The sequence below is a fragment of the Phragmites australis genome, chromosome 1 (assembly GCF_958298935.1).
Source record: "Phragmites australis chromosome 1, lpPhrAust1.1, whole genome shotgun sequence".
NCBI lineage: Eukaryota > Viridiplantae > Streptophyta > Magnoliopsida > Poales > Poaceae > Phragmites > Phragmites australis.
In genome coordinates, this window is record NC_084921.1 from 47,503,932 (window position 1) to 47,515,240 (window position 11,309).

The 11,309-nt window shown below is 40.4% G+C and overlaps 1 non-coding gene and 1 pseudogene across 1 annotated transcript; one reads left to right on the forward strand and one right to left on the reverse strand.

Annotated features, from left to right (window-relative positions):
* Window positions 1-844: 844 nt before the first annotated feature.
* LOC133890227 (LOB domain-containing protein 15-like) lies at window positions 845-2,391 on the forward strand (annotated as a pseudogene).
* An 8,610-nt stretch (window positions 2,392-11,001) lies between these two features.
* On the reverse strand, window positions 11,002-11,082 carry TRNAL-AAG (transfer RNA leucine (anticodon AAG)). The gene has a single exon. It is a non-coding gene; the product is annotated as a tRNA-Leu (tRNA).
* Between the last annotated feature and the right edge of the window lie 227 nt (window positions 11,083-11,309).

Genomic DNA, 11,309 nt, shown 5'->3' on the forward strand with positions numbered 1-11,309 from the left:
AATTGGTTCATCCTATCCACCACAATACCACCAACCAAAAAGAAAAATGGTTCATACCATCCATCCAACCAAATAAAAACTGCCTCGTCCCATCTAAAAAATAGAGATCGCTCTATCCAATCCAACATTACCCTCCAACCAAACACACCCTTGATTTCGCTCGAATCAGCTCATCCAGCATATTAGAGAATATTTCTTTATCTTGGTGGCCCCATCCAACGAACCAAACACCACAAAAACTGGATGAACATCACCCGAATGGGTTCATTCATCCAACCAAACGCACCCTTAATTTTGCCTGGATCTGGTCATCCAACATATTAGAGAATATTCTTTTATCCTAGCTGCCCCATCTAACCCATCCAGTAAACCAAACATCACAAAAATTGGATGACCATCTCCCGGATGGGTTCATACATCCAACCAAACGCACCCCAAGTGGACCGAGCCATCCACGTTGGTTTGTATGTTGCCTGTTGCATTTGTTCATGAGTGCGTTCGTTCATATTTTTTATTTGATGCTAGATTTTATTTGGGAGTACAAGAATAGTTCAAAAATTCAGGGAGGGGAGCCAAGCCAACTAACCGAGTCAACCTGCACTTGTCAACATTTCTTCCTCCCCTTAATTACCACGAAACTGAGAGCTAATTCGTGTAGCTAGAGTTGTGAGTATACCAAAAGTATTTGGTTGAGTTATTTTATTTTAATTTAATCAAAAATAGAAACTTGAATCATCTTATTTTAGCCTACAAACTTAAATCTAACATGAAAGTGAGAGTTGAGACCTACCCATCCCCTAATTGAGGCCTTGCCTTTTAAGCACTCTTTCCTTCCTCGCTATTCCAAACTTTACACTTCTATATGCTTCTCCCTGTCCGTCGTCTTATCCTCCTTCCCTGTCATTCCTGTTCGTGTCCATCTCCATCTCCATCTCCCCAGCACAGGAGAGCGTACCTGAATGTCCACGGAGAGGTAAGCAGTCGCCACAAATGCCTTCCGGTTTTGTCTCTTTTGTCTCCTTGGGTGTTGTGTCTCTTCCTTCTCTAACAGAGTTCTCCAACAAAAACTTTCTTCAAAGGAATCTAATTGCTCTTCTTTGTTTCTTGTTCTAGTGGTTTAAATTCTACCATTGCACGTTGCATCAAAATTCTCAAGATTAATTTCTCCTCTTTGATCCCATGCAACAAACCCTAAGTAGCAACTCTGCCTCTTGGACTTCCACCAGGGAGAGACTCGATGAGATCGGCAACAAGATCAAGCGGGAGCCGGACTTAACCGGCATCGCCGTCGCCGCCTCCGTCTCCGCCTCCGCCTCCACCGCACCGGCCGACAAACGCGTCCCCCGCCGCCTCGGCCTCGGCGGCGCTCTGAACACCGTGACCCCGTGCGCTGCGTGCAAGCTCCTCCGCCGCCGCTGCGGGCAGGAGTGCCCCTTCGCCGCCCACTTCTCGCCGCACGAGCCCCACAAGTTCGCTGCCGTCCACAAGGTCTTCGGCGCCAGCAACGTCTCCAAGATGCTCTTGGTACGCCTAAATATCACCAAAATTTTATCTCTCTCTTTTTTTAATAAAAAAAACTTGCATCGTAACATGTGTGGATGGCTTCCGTGCAACCCGTTGATTGGCAGGAGGTGGCGGAGGCGGAGAGGGCGGACGCGGCGAGCAGCCTGGTGTACGAGGCGAACCTCCGGCTGCGGGACCCGGTGTACGGCTGCATGGGCGCCGTCTCCGTCCTGCAGCAGCAGGTGAACGCGCTGGAGGCCGAGCTGGAGGCGGTCAGGGCCGAGATCTTCAAGCACAGGTACCGGGAGGCCGGGGCCTGAGCCGGCGCGGGCCTTATGGACGACGCCGCGCAAGCCGCAGCCGGCCTCGTCGCTCCCGCGCCGCCTGTGCACGCTGGGGATGTGGTGTCGGTGGTGGAGGTTGGCCAAGAAACTGCAGGCGCCGCGGCCGGGGGTGCCGGTGATGTCGGCGTCGTCTGCGGTGTACGTTGCCCAAGCCGATCAACAGCCCTCAAGTACTACTGATCACTATAGCTCCCTTGACACATGTGAGAATGCTGCATACTTTGGTTGACATGCATGGATTTATCTAACATTTTGGTGAGATCATAATTAAACCGCCTGGGAGAATAAACTGGGTGCAAGTTTAATTATATATATGTTTTCTAGAAATTGGTATATAGATGTGGATACATTGGGTAATGGAATGTATGTACCATTTACTTTCTTGTAATTGCCCATTGTGATTGGTTGGTTAGTTCAATTATTAAGAGCATGTTTAATCTTATATATCATGCAGACACTAGTTTCTAGGTTTGCCATTCAACAATTTTAAGCAAATTTTGTAGCAGCTAGCACTACACTGTGTAGATCAAACCTGCTGTTTCATTGGATCCAAGTTTAATTAGATACTCATAGTTTGCTTGGCTTGTATTGAGCCATCTTTTTTTTTTTTGCGCTTCCGATTTTATGAATTTTCAATATCGACATGAATTTGTGTCTACCTAGGTCGATAGTTCTTTCGGCACTATATATATAGAGAGAACCTTGTCCACATATAAATATATATTTTACTATTTAAGTTCGAGTTATTGTCCGGTATTAACAGAATAACTAGCAATATTTATCGTTAGCGTACAACGGTGTAATAATATAATATACTTCAACAACTCATCCACTTCCTATGTGCAATTTTATATTCGAGAATTACCATTTAGATACTATTTGGTATTATTTAGATATTATTTAGTATTGTTTGTACACTGTGTAAACTGTAAAATTTAATTTAATATTATTAAAATACTATTTTAAATAGTAATAATAATACTAAAATATTCAATATTAAAATTGATCTTTCTTGATTCAACAGTATTCAGTGATGCTATTCAGATCTTTGCAGGATGAATATATGAATGTAGGAGTATATAGCTGGTCTAGTGGAGTAGATATGTGGTGAGGTAGAGGATCCGAGGGAGCAGAAAGAGTGGGTTCTACGTCTATGCGTAGTTACTATTCGCACTGCGCACATCTCTAATTACAACTCGAAACACTGTGAGTTACAACTTGTTAGGTAGACCAGTTACAATTTCACGTTCAGAAATGTATAATTTCAACACGAGAAGCTAATACTGTGAGTTACAACTTGTTAGGTAGACCAGTTACAATTTCACGTTCAGAAATATATAATTACAACACGAGAAGCTAATACTGTGAGTTACAACTTCTTATTCGCACTGCGCACATCCCCCAGTTACAACTTGTTAGGTAGACCAGTTACAACTCCACGTCCAGAAATGCATAATTGCAACACAAAAAGCTAACACTGTAAGTTACAACTTGTTATTCGCACTGCGCACATCCCCCAGTTACAACTCGAAACACTGTGAGTTACAACTTGTTAGGTAGACCAGTTACAACTCTACGTTCAGAAATACATAATTGCAACACGAGAAACTAACATTATAAGTTACAACTTGTTATTCACACTGCGCACATCCTCCAGTTACAACTCGAAACATTGTGAGTTACAACTTATGAGGTATACGCAGATATAAACTACATTGAACATACTTGCAGAATATACATACAGTATATATATATATATATATATATATATATATATATATATATATATATATATATATATATATATATATATATATATATATATATATATATATATATATATATATATATATATATATATATATATATTACAAACTTTGTTCTTCCAGGAACTCCTTTTTAAGGGCTTTATTTTTAGAACTGAACATGCATATCGGTTGTATATATGCTTAATCATGTCGTTATCGGAATATCATGCATGCTCATTTTCTAGCTGTTGGCATTTCAGTAAGTTGATCATTTTGCTTAAGTAAACTGTACACTGGTAGGACAAATTGAAGTCTACAGAACTTATTAATGAAGCAACACGTGAGCACGCCTTTCTTCACGGCGAGTTACCGGTTCTTTGCGTTGGCTCGGCTCGTGCGGCGGCGGCAGCAGGTCCCACACGGCGTCGGCCTGTTCGGTGCTTGCTGCGGTTCTGGCGGGCCGGCGACACGGCGAACTGGTGGCTCCACGGTCCGGTGGCGTGTTGGCACATCGCTGTGCGTGTGGCGGTCCAGCGGGGCGGTGTTGCGTGCGCGGCGGCCCAGCGGCGTGGCAATGTGCGCGTGGTGGCGCTATGGGCGCAATGGAGGCACGTTGATCTGGTGGTGCAGTGCGCGTGTAGGCACGACGGCTCGGTGGTGCTGTGCGCGCGGAGGTGCGGTGGTCTGGGGCCGCGTGGAGGCGCTGTGGGTGCGCGGTGGTGAAATGGAGGCGCGGCGGTGCAATGGAGGCGCGGCGGCCCTGTGGCGTAGGAGAGGTGCGGCGACCTGGCGGTGGGGAGGCGCGGCGTCCAAGTGCCACAATGCGCGTGGCGCGGAGGACGGTAGTACAACGGTGCAGAGGTCGGTGGTGGCGATGAGCTGTGCGTTAGCCGTTGATGTTTGCAGAAGCTGGTGGTCCGCGTTGGTGCGGTTAATGCGGTGGCCGACGATGGTGCGCTCTCCTGTTTGATGGGTCTTCTCATCATTTTTTGACGTTTCGTATCAATGGCTATGTTCCGACGTTTTAAGTCCCCGTTTGTTGAGTTTGCGGTTTAACGTGGGAGCAGGATTCTATCGATCGAGTGGAGTTGTCAGGTTCGAGAGTAGGATTTTGCCTATTGAGTTGTTGAGCTGTTCTGGTTTAGGTGCTAGTTAGGCACATTTGCTTGTAGGGTAAAGTTGCTAGGTGTGGATGCCGTTTGAGCGAGGAGGCTAACGATGCGACTGGTTTCTGTGCATTGGAGCTGGTGGGGCATAGTGGCGTGGCGGCGATTGGTTATACACGATGGCGGCTGTTTCGGTGTTGGATGACTGTGCTCGGTGATATGGTGGATGTTGTTATGATGGTTTCGTTTTAGTTGTCGGCATGTGTTATGGTTCTCTGTCTAACCGGCCGAGTAGGTAGTTACTCTTGTTGCATGTTGCTTTGGTTGTCACGGTTGTTTTATTTTCTTTTTTTCTAATTATAGTCTTTCAGGCTATACTTTTATAGTTTGTATGCTATATCAATAAAAACGGGTGTTGTCCGGTGCCGTTGTTAAAAAAAAAAATGAATGAAGCAACACAAGGAAGCTACTATAGCACACTACTTGTCTGCACTCCACACACAATATGCAATTCGGCTTTTTTAAGTTTCGGTATGATTGACGTCGTTTTATTTCTGAACGAGCGTATCATCAAAAGATTTCGTTTTCCTGTACCTCTAAAATTATCTAGGAACCCCCCCCCCCCCGCCTGCATTTTTGTCTGTAATGTTGAATCTTTCAATTCACCTGCTTTATCATTTGATAAGAAGATTCATCCATAGTTTGCCAAAAGGAAGTCGAGTGAATTTCAGATCTTTTGTCCTCTTACACTTGGTATCGTCCTCCTGCCTTTGTATATGTACATCTCACATCTATATTGTGTTTGTGTCTGCCATATTCTTTATTTTTTTCACATGCTGATTTTTTGTATTATTTTCTATAATGTATCACATCTTTGTGCTGAAATCTAAGTAGCGCAGAAAAGGAACAACTTCATTTGTAGGTGCACGTGGTTTTCTTGCTCCATACACAGTGGTATATGCCATATTCAGTACGTGAAAAAGGCTTCAGAGTGACGGATGATAACCGACACTAATGACCGATTACATACCTGTCACACTATATACGTTACTGATGAGTTATTATTAGTGACGGGTTATGATCCGTCATTTATGAAGTTATAGGTGACAGATCATAACTGTAACATATTACTTATAAGATTATATATGATGGATTGTAACAGTGATCTATCACTAATAATTGATAAGTCGTAACAATAAATCGTCACTTATGACTGATGAACGTTTGTATTTTTTAATACGAAAAAAGTCAAAATTTTCAACGTTTGGATGAGAAATGGATAATCGGCAAAAGTTACACCCATCACTTATAATATGATTTCAACATTTTTTTTACTCTATAGACATCTACAGGAAAAGTTACATTCGTTTCTCCCTGACATTGACAGGTTCGACAAATTTTTTAAGGCCAAATTTAGCTTGGAAAATTGAGTTCTCACCTCTAAAATTTTTGCACTATATCCAGGGCACATGTTTATATTCATAGCCGTCAAATCTTACATCAAACTTGAGCAAAAATGTACAATATTTCCTATTCTAATGTTACGGAGGAGAGAAAAATAAGAGAAAAATAAAAAAATATTTTTGAATTGGTCATTAGTGAATATAGAACTTGGCCGGCTATTTCCTTAGAAAGTCTTATGATAACTCTATTGAAGTTAAAACTATTTATTTTAGAGTTGTTAAATACTCCCATTGTATTGCAATATTTATTTCTTTTCTCATACAATTTTCATGAGCAATCAGCTAAAGGCACCAAGAGATCTAATAATGCATCTCTTCCATCATAATTTTTTTCTCCTTTTTTATTTGTTATGTTCTTGATTCTTCTTATGTGTGAATAAATTCTTACATTTCATGAACTTAGATTTAACAACTTGTTGACTATGATCGGCTCAAATACCTTCATATTTTGTTGCAATTAAATGCTCATTTGTCATATTTTTATTCTTGTCGAGATTGAGTTTTCAGGCTTTCCTCTTATTTTATCCACAAGTTATTGGTGATGTGTCGTAATAGCGATATATCACTAATGAAGTTATTGGTGCTTCATGAGAACAAGAAAAGAAAAATATCGTATTAGCCTGTTACTAACGACTGGCCTAGGATGACCTAGTCTAAGATGACATGTTACTGATGAATTTATCGTTAGTGATAGGTCAAAATAATTCATCAATGATGAGTCATCATTAGTGTTGGGTCACAATTATAATTTGTTACTATTATCATTAGTGACAAATCATGTTACGACCCGTCACTAATTTTGTGCTATTTTATCTGTTTTTCACGTAGTGATTATTGCGCAACAAAATACCTAGCACAACATTTCTTAAATCAGAATAAGTGTTGTTTTTAACATTTATACATACTGATATACAGTCTCCAAACATTACTTTCATCACTGATTTAGCAAGCATCCTCTTAATCCATTTACCTAATGTTCATGTGATCTTGTCCCAGTACAAAGCAATGTTAGTTACTGGTAATCAAATGTCAATGCACAGCTAAGCTAGCTAATTGCATTCCTAAAAGCTGTAGGACGAGGATGAGGGGCCTTGGCGTGCGGAGTTTGCAGCTAGCTCGTGCTAGTTGAGTTCTAAGTAGGTAAAGTTGGGTAAAGACACTCGATCTTTGTATTGTTGCACATTAAAAATAGCAGCTCCAGCACGGCTTCTAGATCAGGATCCGTCCATGTGTGGTGTGCGAGAGAGAGAAGAGAGAGAGAGAAAGAGAGGCTTGTTGGTCCTTTGTTTATTTTCTGATTAGAGACGACGAGGTTGGGCTGGGTTAGGTGTTTCGCGTGCGTGGACATTGGGATGCAGCTGGATCTGGTCCACAGTGGATGGTGCTTGCTTCAGACAGCCGGCATCCCCGGGTTGTCTGCACTCAACCCCATCGCCGATGCTTCAAAGTCTTCACTCGCCTCCTACTTGTACGTCTTCAGTGGTAGCACAGTGTGACTAATTATTGCATACGCATGGTCGGCGGATATGGCAAGTTGGTAATTAAGGGTGTGTTAGTAATTAAGGGTGTGTACGTCTTCAGTGGTAGCACAGTGTGACTAATTATTGCATACGCATGGTCGGCGGATACGGCAAGTTGGTAATTAAGGGTAGATGACGAAACTATATGTATATGGTTATTCATATTTTTCTGATAAGATGATTTAATTTTTTATTTAGTTAAGATAGATGAGATGAATCGATTTTCTGTTTGGTTAGTGGGATTAGAGTGGATAAGATGAGTTAGTTTTTTATTTGGTCGATAGGATTAGAGTTGATAGTATGATATATTCATATTTATATGTAATTTATAAGTATTTGGATGAATTTATGTATATTTAAATTTTTTAAATTTAAATTGAATTAAAAAGAGAATATCACATGGAATGATAAAATACATATAAATAGAATATTACATAGTAACTTTTTTTTATCAAATAATCTAGGATTGGAAATATTTTTATAAATTAATATATTACGTAAGAAGAATATTAGTGAATTTTTCATATTTTTGGAAATTTATTTGAAGCATTAAAACTTGCTAGAAGATATAAAGTAGGCTTTTTAGAGAATTTTAATTAAATATTGGCTCATGTTTTTTGTCAAACCAATTAAAACAAATTTCTAATGAGCTCTAATTTACTTAGGAAAAACTTTTAAATTTTTTGGACTATTCTTATACTCTCAAATAAAATCAAGATTTAAATAAAAGATCACTGACTCATACGCACTGATGAGCATGAGACTAGGCAAACTTAGATGGCTCCGTCTGGCCAATTTCGCCTGGATGTTTCTATCCAGTATCTCAACGAATATGCTCTCATTCTAGTCATCCTATTTACCTCGTCCGAGCAATCAAACACTAGAAAAAACAGATGGTTATCTTCCAAATGACTTCGTCTAGCCATCCAAACACACGCTAGGCGAAGAAAGGCGCCATTCATGCACGAAGACAATAAGCGCGAACAGCCATGGATTCTCCTCACCGGCATCAACCAAGGATGATGCGTGCCCACAGGTCACGGCACGGGGCGCTGATGAGCTTCTCAGTTGTGAGCTTTGCACCTGGCAAGAGGCAAGTGGGTATGCATGATAGACTATCTTCAATCATATTTCTTTCATTTCGATCCCTTTCCGATTCCTTTCCCCCGTTCTTATTCTTTTTATTTTCTCTCATCTCCAACAGTTTCCCTTCGAGGAGAATCGCGAAGGGAAAGGAGAGAGAATCCCAGCCTGGAAAGAATGATCCTGGGAATCCTTTTGCGACGGAAACCATGAAGGAAAACCGTTGGAGCGCTGAAGGGAACGAAAATCCCGTCGTGAAGGGATTCTGAATCCTGAAGGGAAACCGTTGGACACGTCTAGACCCGGTTTGTTTGTTTGTTGCTTTGCTTTTGGTTTTTTATGCCAAAAGTCAGAAGTTAGGAGTCAATAAACGGTCGTTAAAAAGTAATTTTTGAAAAGTTAGAAGTTTGTTTTTTTTAAAGAAAATAAACTAGAAGCTAATAAATTATTTGAGAGTAGTTTTTTAAGAAGTTGTATGCTAAGAAGTTAAAATTTTATTTTAAAATCAACATCTAAAATCTAAAAATATTTTTTAAAAATATAGTGAGATAGCCATACTACCCTTAATCAATACAAGGATGAGAGCAAATAACTTACCAGTGTTGAAGTAAATGCATGCATACACTAAGAACATAGCAGAAAAATTGGATCATAAAGTACCCTTGATTACTGCAATAGACAAATAATTTAAAACAGATACTCCTGAGACCATAAACAAACATTGCAAAATAGAGGGAGTATTTGACTCGTCGGTCTCCATTCACCAGATAGGTTTATTAATATTTTAATTATTATTGGGGTAAGATGAAACAGGACATCGGTTGGGGCAGGACAGGATGGAGGCCGGTCAAAGTCTGCCTCTTCCCCTCGGGTATGTGTTATACGCACGTTTAGTGAGTTTATTAAAAAGTTTATTGTCCTTTTGTAATGAAACTTTTAGTAACCTAATGTATGTATGTAACTATTTGTTATGTTATGTTAGATCATGTGAATCTACGATGTAGCTTTTTATTGATTTGTATGTTGTGATAGCTGTCATCTCCTAATTAAACTTGTTCTAGAGTTTTTTACGATTTTAGGCGAGATGGGGTAGGCAGGTTGGGTCTAGTCAAGGTCAGGGCTCCATGAGGTGAGGTGGGGTAAGGAAAAATTTCACTTGGTCTCGGATCGAAGCGGGTGTGGCACCAACGTAGGATATGCGAGTGGAGGTGAGTGGAGGCGAAACCCATCCTTGCCCCCACTCCATCTAGATCTCTACCAATTCTAGTTTCTTAGATATTAATTAAATATCCACCTAAGAAAAAAGATGATGTAGCAAGTAATTTAAAGATGAAAGAGAGGGAGCTTATTCCTTATAGCAAGGAGTAGCTCTTTAAACAATCATAGGTGATTGTGAGACAATAAATTACTTTTAAAGATCTTAAGAAACTAGCAAGATACATATATCGATTGAAAACTTGTTTCTTGATATCAATTTCTTATTCTATCTTTTCTCTTAGATATCACTTAAGAAACCAATACATTGGGAGTGAGCTTAGGTGAGGACACATTATCAGTATCACTGACAAATGGCATTTATTTTAAATGAATGACACCCGACAATGTCCATTTTCATTGATATAGTAGAAAAAATACAAAAATATAATCCTAAAAAATTATAATAAAAAAATAAACAAACACGATAACCATAACAATAAACTACACGACCGATTAAACATAAAATCACAACACAACAACTAAATCAAACCACCTCAACGTCACCTGCCACCGGATAATAATACAGTTAGGCTGAAAACTGGTGATGATGTGATATGCTCCGTTTTCAATGCGTTCGTCCAACTACCAAGCTCGGCTATCGACATCAGTGTCTGTCGGTCTGCCGTGCCTCACCATCTCCGGTGAACGCTGTACGGCCGAATATGGATCGGTGTTCCAGTAATGGTCGTGCTAGCATCGTCAGCTATGGCAAATGGCGCGAGTGGCATGCCCAATACTACCAACGATCATGAACTGGGCCTGGCAAACTGGATCTGACTAGCCCGACGCGAATGTCTGCCGTCTGGTGTATTAGCCCAGTTACCACTGGACTCCACATAAACTCTTCCATAAAAATAAACAAATTAGATTTGTTGCATGGAGTGGAAAAAAGGGAGAAAAGTTAGAAAGGAAAAACGAATTAAATGTATGGAGCGGGAAAAGAACGTGGAATGGTTATAAAAATAAATAAAAATACATGTTGAGAGTGGGATTTGAACCCACGCCCTTTCGGACCAGAACCTTAATCTGGCGCCTTAGACCAACTCGGCCATCTCAACAATTGATGCATGTTATTCCAAACGTTCGGTGTTATATGTTTAAATGAAATAGTAGATGCACTATTGTTAAGTCTAAGAACCCATCATCAATCATCACATGTGAAACATGCTGCTAGTATGATAACCGATTACGTGCTTCGTCTCAGTTTCGGCCAAGGGAACAACGGCACATATATAAATGATGGATATTTATCTATGCCCATATATACCATAAGGCTCTGACATGA